This window comes from Gorilla gorilla, chromosome 23 (genome assembly GCF_029281585.2).
Source record: "Gorilla gorilla gorilla isolate KB3781 chromosome 23, NHGRI_mGorGor1-v2.1_pri, whole genome shotgun sequence".
NCBI classification, from domain to species: Eukaryota; Metazoa; Chordata; class Mammalia; order Primates; family Hominidae; genus Gorilla; species Gorilla gorilla.
This window is the reverse complement of record NC_086018.1, coordinates 31,948,275-31,971,757: the sequence shown is the minus strand read 5'-3', so window position 1 is coordinate 31,971,757 and position 23,483 is coordinate 31,948,275.

The window sequence follows — 23,483 nt, the reverse complement described above, 5'->3', positions numbered from 1 at the left end:
AACCCAAAACTAAAATCTCGATTTGCTGCGTAAGTGGTAAATTGGGAAGTTATGTGGACTTCATAGCTTGTCTTTGGTTTAAGCAGCAGGATTTCCCAGTTGGTTTCTCTTGGCCCAGCTCTTGGATGTTGACACAATCTCTACAAAGAATACTCACCACTTTTGGCTATTTGGTACACTGTAATAATTCGCTGGCAGTTTACATGATAGATAATAGAGCCTTTAAAAGCAGATTTTTTTCCTGCCCCCCTCGTCAAAAATGCAGGGCTTAATTGTTCTTTCAGAGCATTACTGGGAGAGTTGAGGGAGGGAGTGGAAACTAAAACAAAACTAAAGTCTGTGTGATGAATTTTCTGAAAATGTTCCATCATGCACCTGCTTGCTGGGCAGTGAAATTTGTTGAGGAAAACATTTGAAAAGGGGAGGTGACTCCTAGACTTAATGTACTGCCAGATTTTGTTGTTGATCAAAGCAAGGAAGCAAAACCATTCTTTTGGTTCCATTATTTCAAAAATGTAAAAATTATACACCTCAGCCTTACTGTGTAAAGCTCTGTCAAACTATGCTTTAATAGCAAGAATTCTGGACTCTGAATTATAGACTGGATTCTGCCCCCAACACATCGTGTGACCTAGAGCATGCTCTCATTCATTCATTCTTAAATATTTATTGAGTACCTAGTATATGTCAGACGCTAGGCTGGGAAGCAAGTATACTTAAGTAACAAAAACACCCTTCCTACTGAAGAAGTCAAAAATAAGAACTGAGTCTAGACAGGTGGAGGTCAGTGGCAACCTTAGCGAGAGTCATTTTCCTGGAAGTAACAACACCAGAAACTTTACTGGAGTGGGTGGAAGAGTTACTGGCAGGAGAACTAGAGATAGCAAGGACCAACAAGTGTTTCTAAACTTTTCAAGAAGGCAAACATATGTGAACTGCCCACTCTTACAGCAGAGACCTGATTTGCTGCCTAAGTGGTAAATAGGTACATAGATCAAGTCCCCTCCCCAGATATAGTAAATGGATAGTGCCAAAATTAAGCACTTGATGGGCAATTTCTCTCAATGAACTTTAAATTCAGAATGATTTGGATTCTATTTCACTGGTGCGGAATGATTGTCATTTTAATAAGGCTTAACCAAGGAAGATTTTTCTCTTCTATGCCTACACTTCAGCCCTCAGACACCACTGATTCTCTGTTGTGTCTTTTGGCAACTATAACTTGAGTTTGGACTAAGGGCTTGGCTTTTAGAACACAGTTTTGCTTGGAGTAGATGATCCAAGGGCTGAAGACTGACATACTCTCTTTTTTTTTTTTTTTTTTTTTTTTTTTAAGACTGAGTCTGGCTGTTAGTCACCCAGGCTGGAGCACAATGGCATGATCTTGGCTCACTGCAGCTTCCACCTCCCGGTTCAAGTGATCCTCTTGCCTCAGCCTCCCGAGCAGCTGGGACTACAGGTGCATGCCACCACGCCTGGCTAATTTTTTTGTATTTTTAGTAGAGACAGGGTTTTGTCATTTTGGCCAAGCTGATATCAAACTCCTGACCTCAGGTGATCTGCCTGCCTCGGCCTCCCAAAGTGCTGGGATTACAGGAGTGAGCCACCACGCCTGGCTGACAGACATATTCTTAAATTTTGTGGGTGTTGGGCTGGTGCCAGGAAAATCCTATGAGTACTATTGCTAAAAACCTTCCCTGACCCTCAAGCTACTTCTCTGTTTATCTCTTAACAGGGAAAACTTCTCAAAACACATGATACAAAGCACCTAGAATAATAGTGCCTGGAACATAGTAAACATATATAAGTGTTTGTTGTTGTTTTTATTTCTAGGACTTAGTTCCTCTGCGTCTCCAGTTAGGACTTTGATGATGGCTGTTCCATTTTATCAGCTGGTAATTCTTGAGCATTAGGCAGGTGACCACAGAGAACTACCAAAAATAAACACTTTTATACATAGTAGGGTTTGAAAACCATAAACTGATCGTAAAAATGATCATTACAATTATTGGGGGATTGGAGTACCTAGGTGAATGACTCTTGAGATACATGTATGAGAATGCATTCAGCTACAAGTAACAGAAAACATGGACCCACTCAATCTAAACAGTTAAGGAAATTTTAAAATTTCAAATTACAAGCATCCTGAAGGAGAGTGGTTTCAGAGTTGATTAATTCAATATCCAGTGACATCATCAAGGACCCATATTTCTTCTAATTTTCTTTTTTTGTTTGTTTGTTTTTTGTTGTTGTTGTTTTGTTTTGTTTTTTTGAGACAGAATATCATTCTGTTGCCCAGGCTGGGGTGCAGTGGTGGGATCTCGGATCATGGCAACCTCCGCCTCCTGGGTTGAAGCAATTCTCATGCCTCAGCTCCTGAGTAGCTGGGATTACAGGCATGCACCACCACGCCCAGCTAATTTTTGTATTTTTAGTAGAGACGGGGTTTCACCATGTTGGTCAGGCTGGTCTCGAACTCCTGACCTCGTGATCCACCCACTTCGGCCTCCCAAAGTGCTGGGATTACAGGCTTGAGCCACTGCGCCCGGCCTCTTCTAATTTTCAACTGTACCATGGCGCTAGCTTTATCAGCTTTTTTTTTTTTTTGAGGCGGAGTCTCGCTCTGTCACCCAGGCTGGAGTGCAGTGGCGCGATCTCGGCTCACTGCAAGCTCCGCCTCCTGGGTTCACGCCATTCTCCTGCCTCAGCCTCCCGAGTAGCTGGGACTACAGGCGCCCGCCACCACGCCCGGCTAATTTTTAGTATTTTTAGTAGAGACGGGGTTTCACCGTGTTAGCCAGGATGGTCTCGATCTCCTGACCTCGTGATCCACCCGCCTCGGCCTCCCAAAGTGCTGGGATTACAGGCGTGAGCCACCGCGCCCGGCCGCTTTATCAGCTTTGTCCTTGGTGAAACTATGCTCACAAGATGGCTGCTGCCATTCCACGCATTGTATGCAAACACTGAAATGTCCAAAGGAAGGAAAGAGCCTATCTCTTCCACGGTCTTTTTTTGTCAGTAGTGAAAACTATATCCCAAAGCTTCAGCATATTTCTCACATCTCATTGGCCAGAACTAAGTCACATTTCTAAACCAGTGTCCAGCAGGGGAGATGTAGACTTAGATGGTAAATTTTGGTAGATTTTGAAGCTTGAGACTTTGCCAGCAAGGATGAGGGCAAATGGCCTTGGCAGTAGGCAATGGACATAGTGTGTATGGCAGAATTACTGCCTGGCCAGCATGTGAGCAGTAGGCAGACAGGTTGCTTTGCTTTAAAGAGTAGAGAATAATCAGGCCTCCTGGGACCTTTATTCAGTGCAAAAATATATTGAGTAGACTAAGAGTGTTTTTTTTGTTTTTTGGGTTGTTTTTTTTTTTTTTTTTGAGATAGAGCCTCACTCTGTTGCCAGGCTAGAGTACAGTGGGGCGATCTCTGCTCACTGCAACCTCTGCCACATGGGTTCAAGCAATTCTCCTGCCTCAGCTTCCCGAGTAGCTGGGACTGCAGGCACGTGCCACCACACCCAGGTAATTTTTGTATTTTTAGTAGAGATGAGGTTTCACCGTGTTGGCCAGGATGGTCTTGATCTCTCGACTTTGTGATCCGCCCGCCTCGGCCTCCCAAAGTGCTGGGATTACAGGCATGAGCCACCGCGCCCCACCGACTAACAGTGTTTTGTTAAAAAATATTCAACAAAGGCTTGGTTTTCTGTGCTAAGATTGATAAAGGAACAGTTTTGGAAACACTGCCTTGGGCTATTTCCTGCTGGATATACATTTATGGCAACTAATCAAAAACTTTCCGTGGACAATGGAAGCTCCAAACTCCTCCTGTGACCTACTGGCTGGAAGCGTCTGTTACACTACAAATTTAGAGAGGCTGGACAGTAAAATGTTTAAAACCTTCATAAAAATAAACCCAAACAAATGAAACAACCACAACAATAAAAGCCCTGCTTTTCTTTTTCCTAATTGATTCCTTGGGAAATACAGTAGGAAGAGGTTAATGAAAAAGGAGCCCAGATAAATAGTTAAGGCGTTCCTGAGATGTAGGAAGGGCTAGAAGGGAGATTAAGAAATAAAGACTCATGGCCAGGCACGGTGGCTCACGCCTGTAATCCCAGCACTTTAGGAGGCAGAGGTGGGTGGATCACCAGAGGTCAGGAGTTCAAAACCAGCCTGGCCAACATGGCGAAACCCTGTCTCTACTAAAAATACAAAAATTAGCTGGGCGTGGTGGTGCATGCCTGTAATCCCAGCTACTTGGGAGGTTGGAGGCTAAGGCAGGAGAATTGCTTGAACCCAGGAGGCAGAGGTTGCAGTGAGCAAAGTTCACCATTGCACTCCAGCCTGGGCAACAGAGCCAGACTCCGTCTCTCCAAAAATAAAAATAAAGATTCACAATCGAAAATCTGTGCTTTGCCCTTTAAAACCCCAAGAGAGAATGTATTTGTCTCAGAGAAACTGTGCTGTGCAACAGCTGCATGTCTGATGAGGCCAGACTGCAGCTTTTTGAAGCTTTTTTAGGGGGAAGTATTATTGTATTTGGCACTTGGCTCAACAGTATTTTCCATCATGACCACTAAAGTTTTCATATCTGGTTCTTGTTTACCACAATTTAAGTGATAATCATTTATCTCCCACCTTTACCAATAATATTTTGTACTTTTAGATCAATCACAACTCTTCTGAGTTAGCTTTCATGAGTTAACTAAGTACACACTCTTCACATAGAAAATAAAATATATAATGTAAAATATATATTACTCTTTAAAGTCTTAATCAAAATCATTTTTAAATTTTTAAGTAGAATTTCTGAATGTTATAGCTGAATGTAGATCGGCTTATACCATCTGGCCAAAATCTGTAGCCAAAATATCAGTGAGATCACTAGCTGTTTCTGAATAGTCCCGAAACCTCCAATTTTGCTAGTATCACAAACTGACAAAGAAGAGCATGAAGGCTTCTACAAAAAGACAACTGAAATGATAAAGTAGATGGAAGGATCATGCTAATACAGGCTAACAATGATTGTACTTGATAGAATGAGACAGAGGGCTTTGGAGATTAGTTAATAAAATCATAAAGGTTAATAAGAAAAACAACAGTCATTATTTATTGGTCATCTATTATGTGGCAAGCATCATACAGTGAGACTTCTAATGCACAGGGTTTAGGGTTACAAACAACAGAAACCGTTTCTGGTTAAGCAGAGCAGAAAAGGACATTTTGGGAAGGAAAGGCTGGTAAACTCCATACTGAAAACTGGCAGGAAATAACAGGGCCTGGGAAGCTGAGACCACAGGGAAGGACGTATCTCATAGTTAGTCTGTTTAGGACATGACCACATCTGAACCACTGCATGTGCCTCCCTGGGACTCTGTGGCTTTCACTTGGTCAGCCTCTATTGAGTGCACCATGTCTTAGCTGCCAGAGAAAGGGAACTTCTGCCCTTCCTCAGCTTCCTTATTGAAGGTGGAGTTGTATCTCACCAAGGTCCTTCCAAAAGAGAATTTCACCATAATAAGAATGATATTTTCCAGCTTCATCCATGTCCCCACAAAGGACATGAACTCATTCTTTTTTATGGCTGCATAATATTCCATGGTGTATATGTGCCACATTTTCTTTATCCAGTCTATCTTTGATGGGCTTTTGGGTTGATTCCATGTCTTTGCTATTATAAATAGTGCTGCAATAAACATATACATTGGGGCTTGTTTGCAGGTGGGGAGAAAGGGAAGGGAGAGCATTAGGATAAATACCTAATGCATGCAGAGCTTAAAACCTAGATGACGGGTTGATAGGTGCAGCAAACCACCATGGCACATGTATACCTATGTAACAAATCCGCACGTTCAGCACTTGTATCCCAGAACTTAAAGAAAAATAAAATAAAAAATATATTTAAAAAGAATTTATATACTGTGCATTCTGAGACATTATCCTTAAAGAATTATGAGCCAGAAAGAAAAAAGAATGATATTCAGGTGCTGGGTAGTCTAACAGATAAATAAATGGTCACTGAGGTCCATAACCCTTCTTCCTATATTTAAAAAAAAAAAAAAAAAGCCTTTAAGAGATTGCTCTCCACTAACATAATACCCATGCAGCTATCCTTTTTCAACTGAAAATGAGCTATGAAATGTTCTGTTTGAAACACTGCCTATGGTGAGATGGTGCTCCTTCACTCTCCTGCAAGACCACCCGTGAGGGCCACCACAGTGCTAGATCTTAGCTTATGTACACAGGGCAGACTCACTGCACACCTAACTCAAAGGTTTCCTCTTCTGTTACTGGAAAATCCCATGATGTCATAGATGTGGAATGGCAGCAGAGTAAAAGGCGTAAGTATACTTGGAACCTGAGCAAGGGATGGATGCAATTTATTTGTGTCTTCAAAATCATTTGGGGTCCAGTCTTGTGTGTGTGTGTGTGTGTGTGTGTGCACTTGTGTATACATTTTAGTCAACCAACCAAGCCATCAATTAGAATGACTTGCAGTCGTTTGAGCTAGTACACTGGATTGAGTCTAAAGAATATGTGCCCAGATCAGAATTATCTTGCAACTGACCCTTTTTCACTAAGACTATGGTTTTTAATCGAACTCCCAGCTCAGAGCATGCTAGCATATGAGTTTATTTATAGGCATGGAGCACATAAATAGAACTAGCTTCTTCTTCAAAGATAATGGCCTTAGGCAAGAGAGTTTTAATACCTTCAAGCAAGAGAAAAAGAGCCTCATCAAACATGAGGAGAAACAGCTGCTTCACTTAATTCTAAGTGGGAGAATTACTGAGGGCTGGGAGTGTCCAGTGCTCTGAATCCTCTCATATATCCCTATTCCAACTCTTGAGGGCCTGCTATTTTGTCAACAATAACCTAGTTTATACAATAACCTAGTTAAAAGACATTTGGTGATACCATGAATTCAACAGACATTGCATTGGCAATCAATGGAATCAAACTTTGCTTTTGGTTTTCAGCTGTAATAGATAGGAGATTATTTAACTACAGTCATTCAGAGTTCCTGGTTTCTGAGTTCTGAGCCAACATTTCAAAGATTTGAGGATGTCATTTCATCTCTTTATGTTGTCACCCATAGTCCATGAATTCCTCATGCTCTTGTAGATACAAAACACAACACAAACACGACACATACCATTCTCTTTCTGCCTTTGTCTTTTCCATATTTTAAGCTTTAAAGCTTCTCAACCTGTTTACCCCCCTCACAGCTAACAATGTGATTTAATTACTAAGCTTGAAGCTGTACCTTCTAACCTCTGATGAAAGAAATCTCAAGAAAAATAAGGAGACAAATGTTCACTCTTTCCCTTCAGCTACAGAAAAGCAGATATGATTTTGTGTGAGGATGCCATATGTGTAAGTACATTTTCCCAACTAAGGAGTCTTGTAAAACTCTCAGACATGAGATGGTTTCAGTGGTCTGGAAAAGTTACCTTTAACCCAAAGAAAAAAAGCTGCAATTGTCTGTTATTTTAATTATTTGATGCCTGAATATAATATGTAGAGTGATATCCTCATTTTTATAAAGGCTACAAGTACTTGCAAAGTTTCTTTGATAAACCAGAAGGGTTTTATTAGTACTTCTCTGTTTATACTACATGCATGGATGTAAGAAAATTAAATAAACATTTTCACTCTGTTAGATTTCTTATTTAAACAAAGTATCTCAGACTATTTCAATAGCATCCTTTAGATTGTTCTATCACAGCAAACACTCACTATGCCTTTGAGGGGATCAGATGCATTGATTTAATTAACTGTCAGACCACCATATACCTTAGTCTGCCAGATTCTCACAACCCCAATTAGGCTAGAAATGATTACAGATTATTCCCTTTCCCCTGATAGTCTACCATTGTCTGTAACCTACTCACTAGTGGCAATTTATGTACCAATGAGTGTTCTTGGTTGCAAACATCAGAGAGAAAATTATTTTCTTGGAAGGTTATTGTATAGCTCACAGAATATATGGAAGGAATTGAAATTAAAGCTCAAAACAAATGTAGCATTAAAGAAAGCGAAGACACAAAAACCACGATCAAGGCCATGTCTCTCAGAGAGAATCTGGTTAGGGTGCTACTGTAGGTACTGTCATCTCTCGAGAGTCACTGCTGCTGCCACAGATTTTTGATTCTGCTCTGTCCACCAGGAACAAACTCTGTATGGCCCTGTATGTTTGTTTTGCTTCCTCAAAAGGGACATTTGATTGGTTCAGCCTAGGTCACATGCTCGTGCTCTCCTTGCAAGCGTGTGGAAAGAGGAATCTCTGCCCTCTGATAGACATTTGCATATCTATTATCCATGTGTTCTGGCTGCTCAGGACCCTTTGAACATCTCGTAATCTCTAAGTAGTCCACCCTGCCCCAGTGGGTCCCAACTTCCCAAGGCAGAAATTTGAAAAATCTCTCCTCCAGGTACCTTTGCAGCTTTGACCCAGACATGTGACCTCAGCTTCACCCATCAGCAGGGAACTACACAAGGAATCAGGCTCTGTGTGGAGCACCCATTTTGTGGGGTTGCTAGATGCAAGGTTGAGTTTGTCATGCAGAAGTGGCATCAAAGCTGTAGCAAGATATTGAGTTCCTAACAAGGGTGCAAACTCTAGTACTGAGGGGCAGCACAGCAGTTTCCTCAACAGGCCAGCTCCCCAGCATGGTTTCAGGCATTGTTCCTAAGCTCTTGAGTTTCTTTCTTCATCCCTCCCAATGATGTAAGTTAGCTCTCTTCAGCTCAGTCATCCAGAATCTGTTTGTTTTGATCAAAGTCAGGAGCCCCTGGCTGGTGATGTGTACTCTACTTCAGTTTCCACATCAGAAATTGGGACCCTGGGCTGGGTGCGGTGGCTCATGCCTGTAATCCCAGCACTTTGGGAGGCCGAGGTGGGTGGATCATGAGGTTAGGAGTTTGAGACCAGCCTAGCCGACATGGTGAAACCCCATCTTTACTAAAAATACAAAAATTAGCTGGGCGTGGTGGCGTGTGCCTGTAATCCCAGCTACTTGGGAGGCTGAGGCAGGAGAATTGCTTGAACCCTGGAGGCAGAAGTTGCAGTGAGCTGAGATTGTGCCACTGAACTCCAGCCTGGTGACAGAGTGAGACTCCATCTAAAAAAAAAAAAAAAAGAAAAGAAAAGAAAAGAAATTGGGACCCTATTTTCCACTAAGACCAAAGTAATGAGAATTTCATCCTGAGTGAGAAGGATATTCTGGCTGGGTACAGTGGCTCACACCTGTAATACCAACACTTTGGGAGGCCAAGGTGGGCAGGTCACTTGAGCTCAGGAATTCAAGACCAGCCTGGGCAACATGGCGAAATCCTGTCTCTACAATTTTTTTTTTTTTTTTAATTAGCTGGGTGTGGTGGCATGCCTCTGTGGTCCCAGGTACTCTGGAGGCAGAGGTGGGAGGATCACTTGAACCTGAGAGGTCGAGACTGCAGTGAGCTGTGATCATGCCACTGCACTCCAGCAGCACAACACACACACACACACACACACACACACACACACACGCACAAAGGAAAACAAACAAAAAAAGAAGGGTATTCCAACCTTGGGTAGTCCCCTGTCCCTACAGAAATGACACACTAATACTACAGTAGTATTCTCACATGTATTATCTCCAGCATTTATAGCAATCCTTAAATTTGCTATGACTTTGTCACTTTAGAAATTAAATTAATCAAGGCTCAAAGAGATAAAGCAACTTGTATAAAGTTACACAAGCATGCAGGTGACAGAGCAGCAACTAAACCCATCAAGTTTTGATTCCCAGCAAGCATTCTAAGCCAGAACAAATTCCTAACTCTTGTTATTTTCCACTATGACACACCTTTTTGTTCACTGAAAGTAGTAATAAAAACACACAACAGGCCGGGCGCGGTGGCTCACGCCTGTAATCCCAGCACTTTGGGAGACCGAGGCGGGCAGATCACCTGAGGTTAGGAGTTCAAGATCAGCCTGTTCAACATGGCGAAACCCTGTCTCTACTAAAAATACAAAAAATTAGCCAGGCATGGTGGCGGGCACCTGTAATCCCAGCTACTCGGGAGGCTGAGGCAGGAGAATCACTTGAACCCAGGAGGCGAAGGTAGATCCCGCCACTGCACTCCAGCCTGGCGACAGAGCGAGACTCCGTCTCAAACAAAACAAAACAAAACACAAAACAAAAACCACAATGTTAACAACAGCAAACTTTTTCCTCCAAGAAAGCATGTTGTACCTATTGAAAGAATTTTCCGAAAGGAGGTATTATATAAGAACATTCCAGAAGGTGACAGACAATGTCCTCACCAAGAATTCCACAATGAACATAGAGGAGAGGTCCATTCAGTTGATTCTTGGGGCAGTACAGCCTTCTATCTAAGCACACAGGGACTGAAGCTTCTGCTGTTTGAGCTGTGATGATCCCGAGCAAGTCCTTTAACCTCCTTGAGCTTCATCTTACTTGTCTAATAATAGAGCCATCTACTTCATCATGATGCTGGAAAAATAAGATGCATATAAAGGACTCAGGGGGTGCAGTGTCTAACATACATTAAATGCTCAAGAAAGGTTGGCTATTATTATCCTTGGGTGACCTTTGATAAAATGTGGAGGCAGTCCACAGAGAAGCACGTCAGCTGAGGTTCTGAGGGAGGCTATAGTGATGAGGTCGAAGCCTTACATGGGTCCAACTGGATCCTGTTCCTCTACTGGAGTAACTCTAGGCTGAGTTTTATTGTTTTTCCCAGAGAAAACAACATCTACCTTCCCTAATTCATAGTCATTAAGTGATCAAAAGAAGATAATGTATTTGCCAAGAAAAAAAAAAAAAAGCACTGGGAAAAAAAGCTAAATGCCATCAAGTTGTAAGGTATTGTTGTCCTTGTGGTTGTTATTATTTCTGGAAAGCTTTTACTCTGGTAAATAATAAGACTTGCTCTTGAAAGCCCTTTAAGTACATAGGGCCTAAATATGTGACCTAAAGGGAAAAAAATGATTTCAGGGATTTAAATCAGTCTGGCAAAAGGAAGGTTGAACAGGGTGATTTAATTACTTTTTGTAACTGAATATTGCCTCCACATGGAGGGTGGTGACCAAATCGTCTGGTTTCTACCAAGGTCTAAAGAATAGGAAATTAATTTTTGGTGCAAGTGGAGAAGATTAAGTTAACACTGAGAATCACCTCCAGACATTCGGTTGGAAGGATTAAAGATGCCATATGTAAATGCTATCCATGTAACATTAGGGGCTTTCCAGAATGAGAAGTCAAGGTGGATGCTTGAACCAAAAAAAAAGAGCCAGTGGTTTATAAAATAAGATGATAAATTGTATTCTAAAGGGAAGCTGGGATGGGCCATGAGCTCTCTAAAATGGAAGCTTGGAGCCAAGCAGCTGATAGGAAGTAGTCCCAGCAAATCCATGATTATTATTATTATTTTTGAGATGGAGTCTCGCTCTGTTGCCCAGGCTGGAGTGCAGTGGTATGATCTCGGTTCACTGCAACTTCCGCCTCCCGGGTTCAAGCGATTCTCCTGCCTCAGCCTCCCAAGTGGCTGGGACTACAGGCATGCGCCACCAAGCCTGGCTAGTTTTTGTATTTTTAGTAGAGATGGGGTTTCACCATCTTGGCCAGGCTTGTCTCGAACTCCTAACCTCGTGATCCACCCACCTTGGTCTCCCAAAGTGCTGGGATTACAGGCATGAGCCACCACGCCCAGCCAAATCCATGATTATTAAAATACCATCCTATTCCCACTGGGAGGGAGGTAGAAGGGGATGGGGTGAGAGAGAATAGCATAAACCAATTTAGTTTTGAGTCAAAGAGTCACTGACAGTTTTCAGGTAACCTCCCTGTTGAAGACAGGGTGTTCCCAGAATAGAGTTTAAGATTAGGCTACATGAGGAGGTCAAGTCTGTATTGCAGTGAGAATTAGAGAGATGCCGTTGAGAGCATGACAAAAGTTTGAGCTGGGTTTCCTGCTTGTCCTAACAGAGGCAAAACTGGAAGACAGAGTGACAGAATATTGTTGGAGAAGGTTCCAGAACTGTGCTGACTCGGATCAGCATTAATTCATGCTAAGTGAATTAGTGAAACCCTGTCTCTACTAAAAATACAAAAATTAGTTGGACTTGGTGGTGGCACGCCTGTAGTCCCAGTTGCTCAGGAGGCTGAGGCAGGAGAATCGGAAGCTCAAGGTAACTCAAGCCTGAGTTTTCAGTGGGACCACACTGCTACTTGGCAATCCATTTATTCATCTCTTTTGATTCCCCTAAATACCCTCAATAGCTGTTCATGTCCTATTGTTCTCTTCAAGACTCTCCCTCCTACTCACTAAGCTCCAGCTATACTGAACTTTGTTCAGTTGTTCAGACATGGCAAGTTCTCCTGCCTCATTGCTTTGCACATGCTATACCTCCTACCTGGAACACTTTTTAAACTCACTAATTCTCTGAATAACTCCTACTTTATTTATTTATTTTTTTGAGACAGAGTCTTGCTCTGTTGCCCAGGCTGGAGTGTAATGGCACGATCTCGGCTCACTGCAACCTCCGCCTCCCAGGTTCAAGCAATTCTCTTGTCTCAGCCTCCTGAGTAGCTGGGATTACAGGCACATGCTGCCATGCCTGGCTAATTTTTTGTATTTTAGTAGAGATGGGTTTCACTGTGTTGCCCAGGCTGGTCTCGAACCCCTGAGCTCAGGCAATCCACCCGCCTCGGCCTCCCAAAGTGCTAAGATTACAGGTGTGAGCCACCGCACCCGGCCCATTACTCCTACTTTATATCTCAGCCTCAATGTCCCTTCCTCAGAAAGACTGTCTTTTTAAAAATTATTTTACTTTAAGTTCCAGGATACACGTGCAGAATGTGCAGGTTTGTTACCTAGGTATACATGTGCCGTGGTGCTTTGCTGAACCTATCAACCCATTATCTAGGTTTTAAGCCCTCCATGCATTAAGTATTTGTCCTAATGCTCACTCTCCCAGCCAGGCACCGGTGTGTGTTGTTCTTCTCCCTGTGACCATGTGTTCTCATTGTTCAAATCCCACTTATGAGTGAGAATATGCGGTGTTTGGTTTTCTGTTCCTGTGTTAGTTTGCTGAGAATGATGGCTTCCAGCTTCATCCATGTCCCCACAAAGGACATGATCTCATTCTTTTTCATGGTTGCATAGTATTCCATGGTGTATATGTCTCACATTTTCTTTATCCAATCTATCATTGATGGGTATTTGAATTAGTTCCAAGTCTTTGCTACTGTAAATAGTGCTGCAATAAACATATGTGTGCATGAGTCTTTAGAGTAGAATGATTTATAATCCTTTGGGTATATACCCAGTAATGGGATTGCTGGGTCAAATGGTATTTCCGGTTCTAGATCCTTGAGAGATTCCCACACTGTCAGAAAGACTGTCTTGAACTCTAACTTTGGTTATGTCCCATAGTACCTCTCTCATTTTCTTTGTGGCATTTGCCCCACTTAGTAATTATGTATATATTTGTGTTCATTTGCTTAATGTTTGTCTGTCCAACTAGAGAATACCTTCTGTAAGACAAAGAACATGTCTGTTCTGTTGATTACTAGCACCAGTCTAGAACGGTAGGCCCTCAACTAATCCCGGTTGAATGAATTAATGTTCATCAACTCTGATGTCTCCATTAGAGACCTTTTCCACCAATTTTCAGCATGGACTTTACCTGTCTTTACCAAGTTTTTATTTTCAACTACACAGCTATGGGTGGAGATGGAGAAGCTTCATCATGTGCTACCTTTATTGGGCCTGTAGAAACTGCAGGAGCCTGGAATTCATAGATGGGACCTTCAACAGAACTCCAACCACCTGCCTTCTATTTGAGAAACTCTAGGTATTGACTCACCAGACTCTGAAAGGTCTAGACACCACAGGAAAAGCAGAATAGGGACACGCAGTGAGAGGAAGAGCTGGGAATTGTAGTTTTGCACACTCCACTTGTTCAGAGTATCAGGGAGCCAGCTGGAAGAGAAAGACAAGTTTTTTTAGTTTTGATTCAGCAAAGCCACATAAGATGTGAGTCAGCCAGGGAGGGGACTTTCAGCCAGGAGCTATTTGTGCATATCAACCTTTTGTCTAGCTGTAGAGCTGAAAAATAGTTCAAAACTACTACTCTGAGAATTGGGCGATGGGAAATCCATCAACCTAGGGTATTAGTAAACACTGGGTGTAGATGGATTTGTTCTTACTTGAGGATAAATGAGAAGAAAGCACCAACCACACTAAGTCAGTGGAAAACACTGCACAATAAGAGAAAGGGAAGGAAAGGGAATATCTTAAAGACTTAAAGAAAGAGAAATTGTCTCCAAATGATTTACTATGGGAAATAAAGTAATGCTTTAGAATGTGCTTGACATCGATAAAACTGTAGCAGAAAGGCCAAGATGTCAAGACAAAGAAAATGAAATTAAAAGGGAGACTGGTGACATAAATAAGGATTGTAAGGAGAATGAAAAATGAAACAGAAATGGAAGAATTAAAGTCTACAATGAAGCCGTAAAGAGCAGAATTGAACATATGGAAATGTTAAGTCAGTAATGTGGAAGATGAACCAGGGTCGCCCTCCTAGAAGGCATTTATCAATGATTTGGGTTGAAAATAATGAGATAGTGAATGACACTTAATATTAGATGGCACATACAGACAAAAAATAAATACAAGGCACTATCCTGAATCTTTACCCACTCCCTCCCCAGCTCTTTAGTTAAGACTGCGAACAACCAGCTGGGCGCTGTGGCTCACACCTGTAATCCCAGCACTTTGGGAGGCGAAAGCGGGCAGATCACGAGGTCAGGAGTTCAAGACCAGCCTGGCCAGTACAGTGAAACCCCATCTCTACTAAAAAAATACAAAAACTTAGCCAGGCATGGTGGCATGTGTGTGTAATCCCAGCTACTTGGGAGGCTGAGGTAGGAGAAATTGCTTGAACCTGGGAGGCGGAAGTTGCAGTGAGCCAAGATCATGCCACTCTCCAGCCCAGGCAACAAAGTGAGACTCCGTCTCAAAAAAAAAAAAAAAAAAAAGATTGCTAATAACCAGCTGGGCATGGTGGCTCACACCTGTAATCCCAGCACTTTGGGAGGTTAAGGCGGGCGGATCACGAGGTCAGGAGTTCGAGACCAGCTAGGCCAGCATGGTGAAACCCCATCTCTACTAAAAAATACAAAAAACTTAGCCAGGCATGGCGGCACATGCCTGTAATCCCAGCTACTCGGGAGGCTGAGGTAGGAGAATTGCTTGAACCTGGGAGGCGGAGGTTGCAGTGAGCCGAGATCACGCCACTACACTCCAGCCTGGGCAACAGAGCAAGACTCCATCTCAAAAAAAAAAAAAAAAAAAAGATTGCGAACAACCTTCAGAAAGCTCCTGAGGTTTTGCTTCTAGTGGCTCAGAGCTGTCCTTCCAACTTCATGTCTTAGTCTTACCTTTTATTCTGTTCTCTTTTTTTTTTTTTTTTTTTAAGTACTGACACTTTATAGAGGCAAGGTGGCACGGTGGTTAAGAGCACACATCTAGAAATAAACCGCCTGTGTTTGGATTCCAGGTCTACTGTTACTGTGTTATCTTTGGTAAGTTATCTGACAGCTTTAGGTCCTAGTTATCTAATCTGTAAGTGGCCATGATGGTGACAGTAACAGTAACTGTTAACACCTCACAGGGCTTACTATAATTAAATGAGGTAATGCATGAAAGTGTTTTGAATAGTGCTAGTTGCAAATTGCAACTCCATGGTAAATCATTATTCTAATTTTTTACATTGTCCCTGGTTTCTTCCTTTCTATTCAACTCCAATTAGTACTTCTGGGGTGATATTTCATTTGAGGCTTTTAAGGGATGCTCTAGATTTTGGGTTCTGTCTTGGTTGTATTTTCTGGAGCCCACGGAGAAATCTTATCCTTACCTCTTGAATGCCACCTTAACCACAGTCTGCGGCTAGTATCCCAGATCCCCACATAGGGAAGTCAAACAAGAATTATTGATATTTTTTGAAAGGAACTAGAATAAACAAGTAAACAGAAGTAAGAAGGCCGGACACAGTGGCTCACGCCTGTAATCCCAGCACTTTGGGAGGCCCGAAGCAGGCAGATCACGACGTCGGGAGATTGAGGCCATCCTGGCTAACACAGTGAAACCCCATCTCTACTAAAAATACAAAAAATTAGCCAGGCGTGGTGGTGGGCGCCTGTAGTCCCAGCTACTCAGGAGGCTGAGGCAGGAGAATGGCGTGAACCCGGGAGGCAGAACTTGCAGTGAGCCGAGATCGTGCCTCTGCACTCCAGCCTGGGGGACAGAGCGAGATTCCGTCTCAAAAAACAAAAAACAAAAAAAGTAAGAAGTATGCCCAGATTTACTCTGTGGGGGCAATTTGGTTAGCACTTAGGAACTGGGGAACCGGAGTGGGGGGTGGGAGGAAGGCTATATTAGGAGGCTGATGATAGACCAGTGGGTTTTGTGAGATTCCAGGTGAGAGATAGGGTCTGAGGTAAGACAGTAACAGTTTGGATGAAGCAGAGGGAATGGATTTGAAGGATATTCTGAGGGTAGGTTGGACAGGGATGGGTGATTGAGGAAAAACAGTAGATGAAGCTCATGAATAGTTAAGAATTTAACTTATTACCTTTTAGTGTTTTATCTCTATCTACTTGACTGTGAGCCACTAAAAGAACAAGAACTGTCCTTATTTTTCTTAAAATCCTCAATGGTCAGCATAGTAACTGACACAAAGCAGGGATGTATTTTCAACTAATCCTGGATCTAACTTAGCTTTTCAGTCTCTGATCTCTTAAACAAATGCTTTACCATAGCAATCACACCTTCTGCTTAACATCCTTGCTGTTTCTCAAAGCTCGAAACTTCTTCCCTTTACAGACGGCCAAATCTTGACAAATCTTTAAAGTCCAACAATGGCCTCTTCCTTTTAGAAGTCTTCCAAAGACAAGAGGGACCACGGTAGCCTTGCTCTTCCAGATTGACGGCACTGGTTGTCCTCAATGCATCTTTCATGATTACTCAGTGACAACTCTTCCATTTATCTAATACTTGCAAAGTCATTTAACTCATCAAAGTAAATGCTTTGTTCCATGAATTGGATCTGGAGATTCTCAGGTATAGGAACCATACCCACATTTCTTTCAGTGCACTCTCCCCAATACTCTCACCCCGTAGAATGCATAGCACTTGAGCATGTGAATAGCAGCTACCCAATATATCATGGGACACATAATCACTCAGTTTCCACTCCTAAATACTCAGGTCCCATTTAAAATCTTTAAAGTTAGAAACTCTTTTAAAATATGGTTTAAGATAAGAAACTCCTCACTTTCTAGCACGACTGGATAAAACACTGCCAGACACAGCCCCTCCCTGGCATCCAGACATTGTTTAATCTCCTAAGAGAGAGAAAACCAATTTGAGGCTTGGATCTGGGAGTTTAACTGGGACACAATTACATGCCCTCTTCTCACAGAGGTCATCAATCCAAATCCCCTAATTCTGTGAGCACAGCGCACTCGAGTCCAAGCATACAAAAATCAAAGCCAAAGCTCCAAGTGCCAAGGTGAATAAAGGACCTGTTATAGGAACTTTAAATCATCAGCATTTCTCAAGTCAGATTCTTGCCAGAGTATAGATCTACCAAGGTTAAAGCAAGGGTTCTGGAAGCAGACTCCAGGTCCCACGATAGAAATACTAGCAGAAACTACATGGCAGAGGCAAGGCTGGTTAAAGGACCAACTGAGCAGGTGGGGTTTCAGAAGGACCAACCAAACAGGTGGGGTCTCAGGATTTAATTGCAGATGCAATAGGAAATTAGAACGATACCCAGTCCCCCCAGGCAAAAGGAAGGTGTGGCTGAGCAGAACAACCATATGTGATGAGTGTTGGATAGAGGATGGGAACTTTCTTTCTTCCACAAAAAAGTGGAAGAAAGCAAACCCATTCCCTCACGCTCTTTTATAAGGGCCCTAATCCCTGCTGTCATGACTTAATCACCTACTAAAGGCTTCCCCTCTTAATACAGTGATGCATGTGGGTCATCTAGGCCTCTGTTCACACCATTATAGAAGAGCAAATAATTTCCAAACTGAATTTCACTCTGGAGGAAAGGGAGCCCCTTGTACCCTTCCAGCATTGGCTATAATTGCATCCAGGAATAGGGTGGATGAGAATTGCTGAGTCTGAATCTTTTGGCAGTAGGTCTTTATTACCTGTATCAGTTAGGACGTTCAAGTAAGAGAAGACTCAATTAAAACTTACACAATAGGTAGATTTTTTTTTGGCTCACATAAACAAGGAGCTTGGAGTCAGGACAAATGTCAGGGTTGGTTTCATTCAGTGACTTAATGATATCATCAAGGGTCCTAGAGCAGGTAGTTAGTTGGTACCCAAGGGCCACTTCTCCTCCTTTGCTAACAAAATCCAAAAATGTTCCATTTCTAGATGGTGATTCATGACAAACTTAAGTCAATCACAAGGAGAAGTCTACTAATAAAAGGGAAGCCTCTTTCCACATGCTTTTTACCCCCCTGCTTTTGTTAATGGCTGTTGTGAAACCTCAGTTCTTGTCTTCTTAGTTTAAAATAATTTAAACAAGAGACACACAGCAAAGGAGATGCAGCATAGAGCAATTTATTGCAAAGGAGGAAGAATGCTATGAAAGCTAGGTGCAGAATAGACAGTACACCCTGAGAAAAGATTCAGGGCGGGCTGCTCCTAAGGATGAGACAGCAAAGACTGGCACTAGGGAGACTCCCTTTATGGGAGTCTTATATGATTATTCACAACGGGGTGGGGGAGAGGTGTTACTAGTAAGCATGTTCTGGGTGGTCCTCCAGAAGCCCATGCGCAGTAGCCGTACACGCTTGTTCATACGTTGCATGTCTCATTAGCATCTTAAATATCCACCCAGGGGTGCTTTTTTTTTATCATTACAATGAGCAAAGGGTCAGTCTGAGGACAGGTAAAATAAAAACGCACATGCATTTTGCACAGGGGAAATTCCCAACAGGAGATAGCTTTGCTTGAGTGGGCTTGACTACAGTATGAATGCTGGGGCTTACTGTGTTGATGGTGCAATTAGAACAGTTGCTGCATCCCGAGGACATGGTTACTTCCTTGACTATCCTGCCTCAGTTTGGATGCTGGTTTGGGAACACAATGTCTGGCGCTCTCACAGCCATCTTGTGATCATGAGGAAACATGGAATGTCAATATGCTGAAGAGGCAGAATATTAAGACTAGAAGATCTTGAGTCCTTGACGAAATTGTTGAGCAGTTGCACCAAACCTGGACTTACTTACCTCGAGATTTATCATTACGTGAGATCATTATTATTTAAGGTTAGCTGGGTATTTCTGTTATTTGCAGCTCAAAGTATCACTAACTGATATGGATTGAGTTTTCTGTCTCTCTGTGCTCTGTTATCCTCAGTGTCAGCTTTATCCTCTGTAGTGGCAAAATGACTGCAGAAATACTAAGCTTTGTATCTGTACATCACATTGGTCCAGAAGGTAAAAACACACTTTTAGTGATCCAGCATATACATAAGAGTTGTGAGATTCACCCTGACTGGACCAGCCTAGGTTATCTACTCAGCTTTGAACCAATGATAGTGGTCAGTGGCATGGAATATATTGATTAGCTTATGCTATTCAGGATCTGCTCCTGGAACTGAGAATAAGAATCAAAATAAAACCAGGATTCTTTCAGCAAATGCTCTCAATGCCTTGCTCATATCCCCTAGGCTCACCTTGGTGATCACCTCCACCTTTGATGGGCAGTTTCCATATACACTAAAGACTTCCAACCTTAAGCACCTGCAACTCTCTGCTGAGGTTATTCTCGGGCCATGGAAGCACAAGTGAAGTCTCAGGCGTTATCAATTCCCAGGAACCATCCTCAACAGATGACGGAGTTTGATGGATAAATATTTCTTTAGGTTTCTTGACCTAGTGAGATGGTTCTTAAGTTATGTTCTACATTTGTAGTGTCCAACACAATAAGCCAACACATGTGGTTATTACAGTTTAAATTAATTGACAATAGATAAAATGAAACATTCAGTTCTCAGTCACAGTGGCCTCATTTCAAGTACACAACAATTGCATGTGGCTAGTGTCTACCATATTGGACAGTGCAGATAGGTCATTCCATTGCACAGAAAGTTATTTTGGGCAGTGCTATTCTGCACGATCTCTCTCAGCATCCTCTCAGAACTGAGCACATGTGGATCACTTATTAATTCACCTTTCCTTAGCCTTTTTTCCTTACCTATTTTGTTTCCCCACACCTTCACTCTATCTTAGTCCATCTGTGCTGCTATAACAAAATACCTAAGACTGGTAATTTATAAAGAACAAAAATTTATTTTTTACATTTTTGGTGGCTGGGAAGTCCAAGATTATGGCACTGGCGTTTGGTGTCTGGCAAGGGCCTTCCTGCTGTATCTTCACATGACAGAAAAATAGAAGAACACAAACCCACTCCCTCAAGCCCTTTTATAAAGGCCCTAATCCCTGCCCTCATGATTTAATCACCACCTAAAGGCTCCATCTCTGAATACAATCACATTGGTGATTACCTTTCAACATGTGAACTTCAGGAAATACCCAAATCGCAGCACTCTGCTTCCTGGAATCACCTCCCAAATAAGCTTCTTGCCCCAAAGTCCTTGTCTCAGGGTTTTGAAGAATCCTAACCAAGGAAATACTCCTAGGAAGAGGAAAGAGAGGGAAGGATGTTGTCGACTTCCAACAAATGTCTTCTACATTCTTGCTACTCAAAGCATGGTCCACGAATGGTAGATTTTTAGAAAAGCAGAGTCTCGCCAGGAGCAGTGGCTCACGCCTATAATCCCAGCACTTTGGGAGGCCGAGGCAGGCGGATCACCTGAGGTCAGGAGTTAGAGATCAGCCTGGCCAACAAGGCGAAACCCCGACTATACTAAAAATACAAAAATTATCTGGGCGTGGTGGCAGGTGCCTGTAATCCCAGCTACTCAGGAGGCTGAGGCAGGAGAATCACTTAAACCTGGGAGGTGGAGGTTGCAGTGAGCCGAGATTGCGCCACTGCACTCCAGCCGGGCGACAGAGTGAGACTCTGCCTCAAAACAAACAAACAAAAAAACAAAAAACAAAAGAAAAGCAGAGTCTCAGGCCTCACCCCAAACCTACATAACCAGGATCTGCATTTTAACAAGATTCCCCAGGTGATCTGGCTACACAGTAAACTTTGAGATGTTCTCCCTCATAGCTCTTTTACACAGAGGGAGGAGAAAACAGAAACTGATAAAAACACACCCTTTAAACAGGGCTTCACACTAAAGAGCTCCAAAAGGTATATGTCATAATGTTTCATTTCAGGACTCTGGTGCTTTTACCAATGTTTAAATTTTTTGTTTTCATTTTTGTCTTGAGGATCTTATGGCCCACTAGCTTGAGCTCCCCTTTCCTTGAGAAGAAAAGCTCCCTTTGCCCTTTGAGTTGACCTCTTTGGCACTGATTTTTTCCTTCTGTCTCTAGAGGGGCTTTGACTCCGCAGTTCAGCATTTTATCATAAGGTGGTCAGAGAGCCAATACCTGACAAAGTCCTACTCTGACGGACTTTCACAGCTGGCGAGTGAATAAACCCTCTCTCCTAAAGACAATGGGATTCTCTATCTACAGCCAAATTTGTTCTAATTAGCTGGCTCTCAGCCTTGCAGGGGCAAGTCTTCTGGAGGTTAATAATGCTATTTTGAGAATACCTGTATCTTGCCTGTTAATGAACATGATGATGTCAGCATAAAATAGTTTCATTCCACAAAGAAAGACTTTATCCCCATTCCCTGTTTCATGTCTCCATTCTGGACTTGCTTGTTTTTACTTAAATTATGTTCAAATCACACTTCCATTAGTGTTAATTTGGTGGCTTTTGCAATGTTTTTTCATTCTTTACCTAATAGGTGACTTCTTCTTTGCTTAGTCCTGATGGAGGCATTTGTTTTGTTCAGCAATGTCTTTTGATTATTGGCCTAAATAAAAGAGCAGTGTTTCATGCCAGGTGCTTAAATTTTTGCTTGAAGTGTGTCAGGACAGAGCATCTTTGACAGATATTTATCTAGCATTGGTTTAAGGAAAACTAGGCTTTTTCAAACCTGTGCTATCTGAATGCTGTTTGATTCTTGACTCTCATAAAGGACATCTTAACTTTACCTACTGGTAAGATATGGAAAAAATACTATGTGACTGCTAAGGATCTGGAAGCCATGAAAATTTAATTGCTAGTTAAAAATTTTAGGCAGCTTTCTGTAGGATCAGACCCGACATTTAGATGTTTTGATAAATATAACATTAATTAAGATACTGCAATCCTTCCATACTGCCTAAGCAGCCCTTGGAGTAATCACCCCTCCACTACCACTGGCTGCCATTCCCACTATACCCTGTCTCCTCACCCCTGCTGCAGGAACCACTCCTTCCTCCCAACATCAACACCACCATTTCACCAGAACCCAGCACTAAAGAATAAATGTCTGGCCTAGCAGAAGCCTTCAGGACTCAGCTCTAATGCTAGTGCCCCTGTGGCTGGCTTGACTTCAATTAAGTTGGCAGGTGGGTGCCCTGCTGTACAGGTTGCTTAATCTTTTAAAATATCTTCTTTGTGAGAATTCAATCGTCTTGTTATATAGCTCTTGAAGAATGTGCAAAACATTCAGAAAACAGTCCTCAAATCTTTGAAAGAACGTCCTGTTTGGAATGGCAAACAGAATTGTGCTGACTTTGAGACAGTTAAGAGTATTAGGTAACCCTCCTCTCAAGGATACAATATTTCCTTTCTTGGAGGTGAGAAAAGAGTTGAGAAACTAAATTGACTTAGGAGTCAAAATTGGACTCAGGTCATTTATTACATAAAACTAGATTTGCCTCCAAACTTTGCACTATGTTTTTGTTTGTTTGTTTTGAGATGGAGTTTCGCTCTTGTCGCCCAGGCTGGAGTGCGATCTCGGCTCACTGCAACCTCCGCCTCCCCGGTTGAAGCAATTCTCCTGCCTCAGCCTCCTGAGTAGCTGGGATTACAGGCGCCCACCAACACGCCCAGAACATTTTACCATTTTTAGTAGAGTCGGGGTTTCGCCATGTTGGCCAGGCTGGTCTCTAACTTCTGACTTCATATGATCCGCCCGCCTCAGCCTCCCAAAGTGCTGGGACTACAGTGCTGTGTTCTTAACGTGCCGTTAGATTCCCCAGTTCCTAATATCAGGCACACAGAAAAACGGAGGTGAGAGTGTTTCCTGGCTTCCTCTTTGAGATGCCTTTAGGGCCCCCTAGTGGCTGTTTTAAGACCTCAGGTTTCTTAGGATTCGGTCTCCTTGACCCTAATAAAAAATAAGAGACCTTTCCGAATCTCTTCAGTGACAGGTACAATAACTGTGTGGAGATAAATAGATAACAGTTGGTTTAGATAGC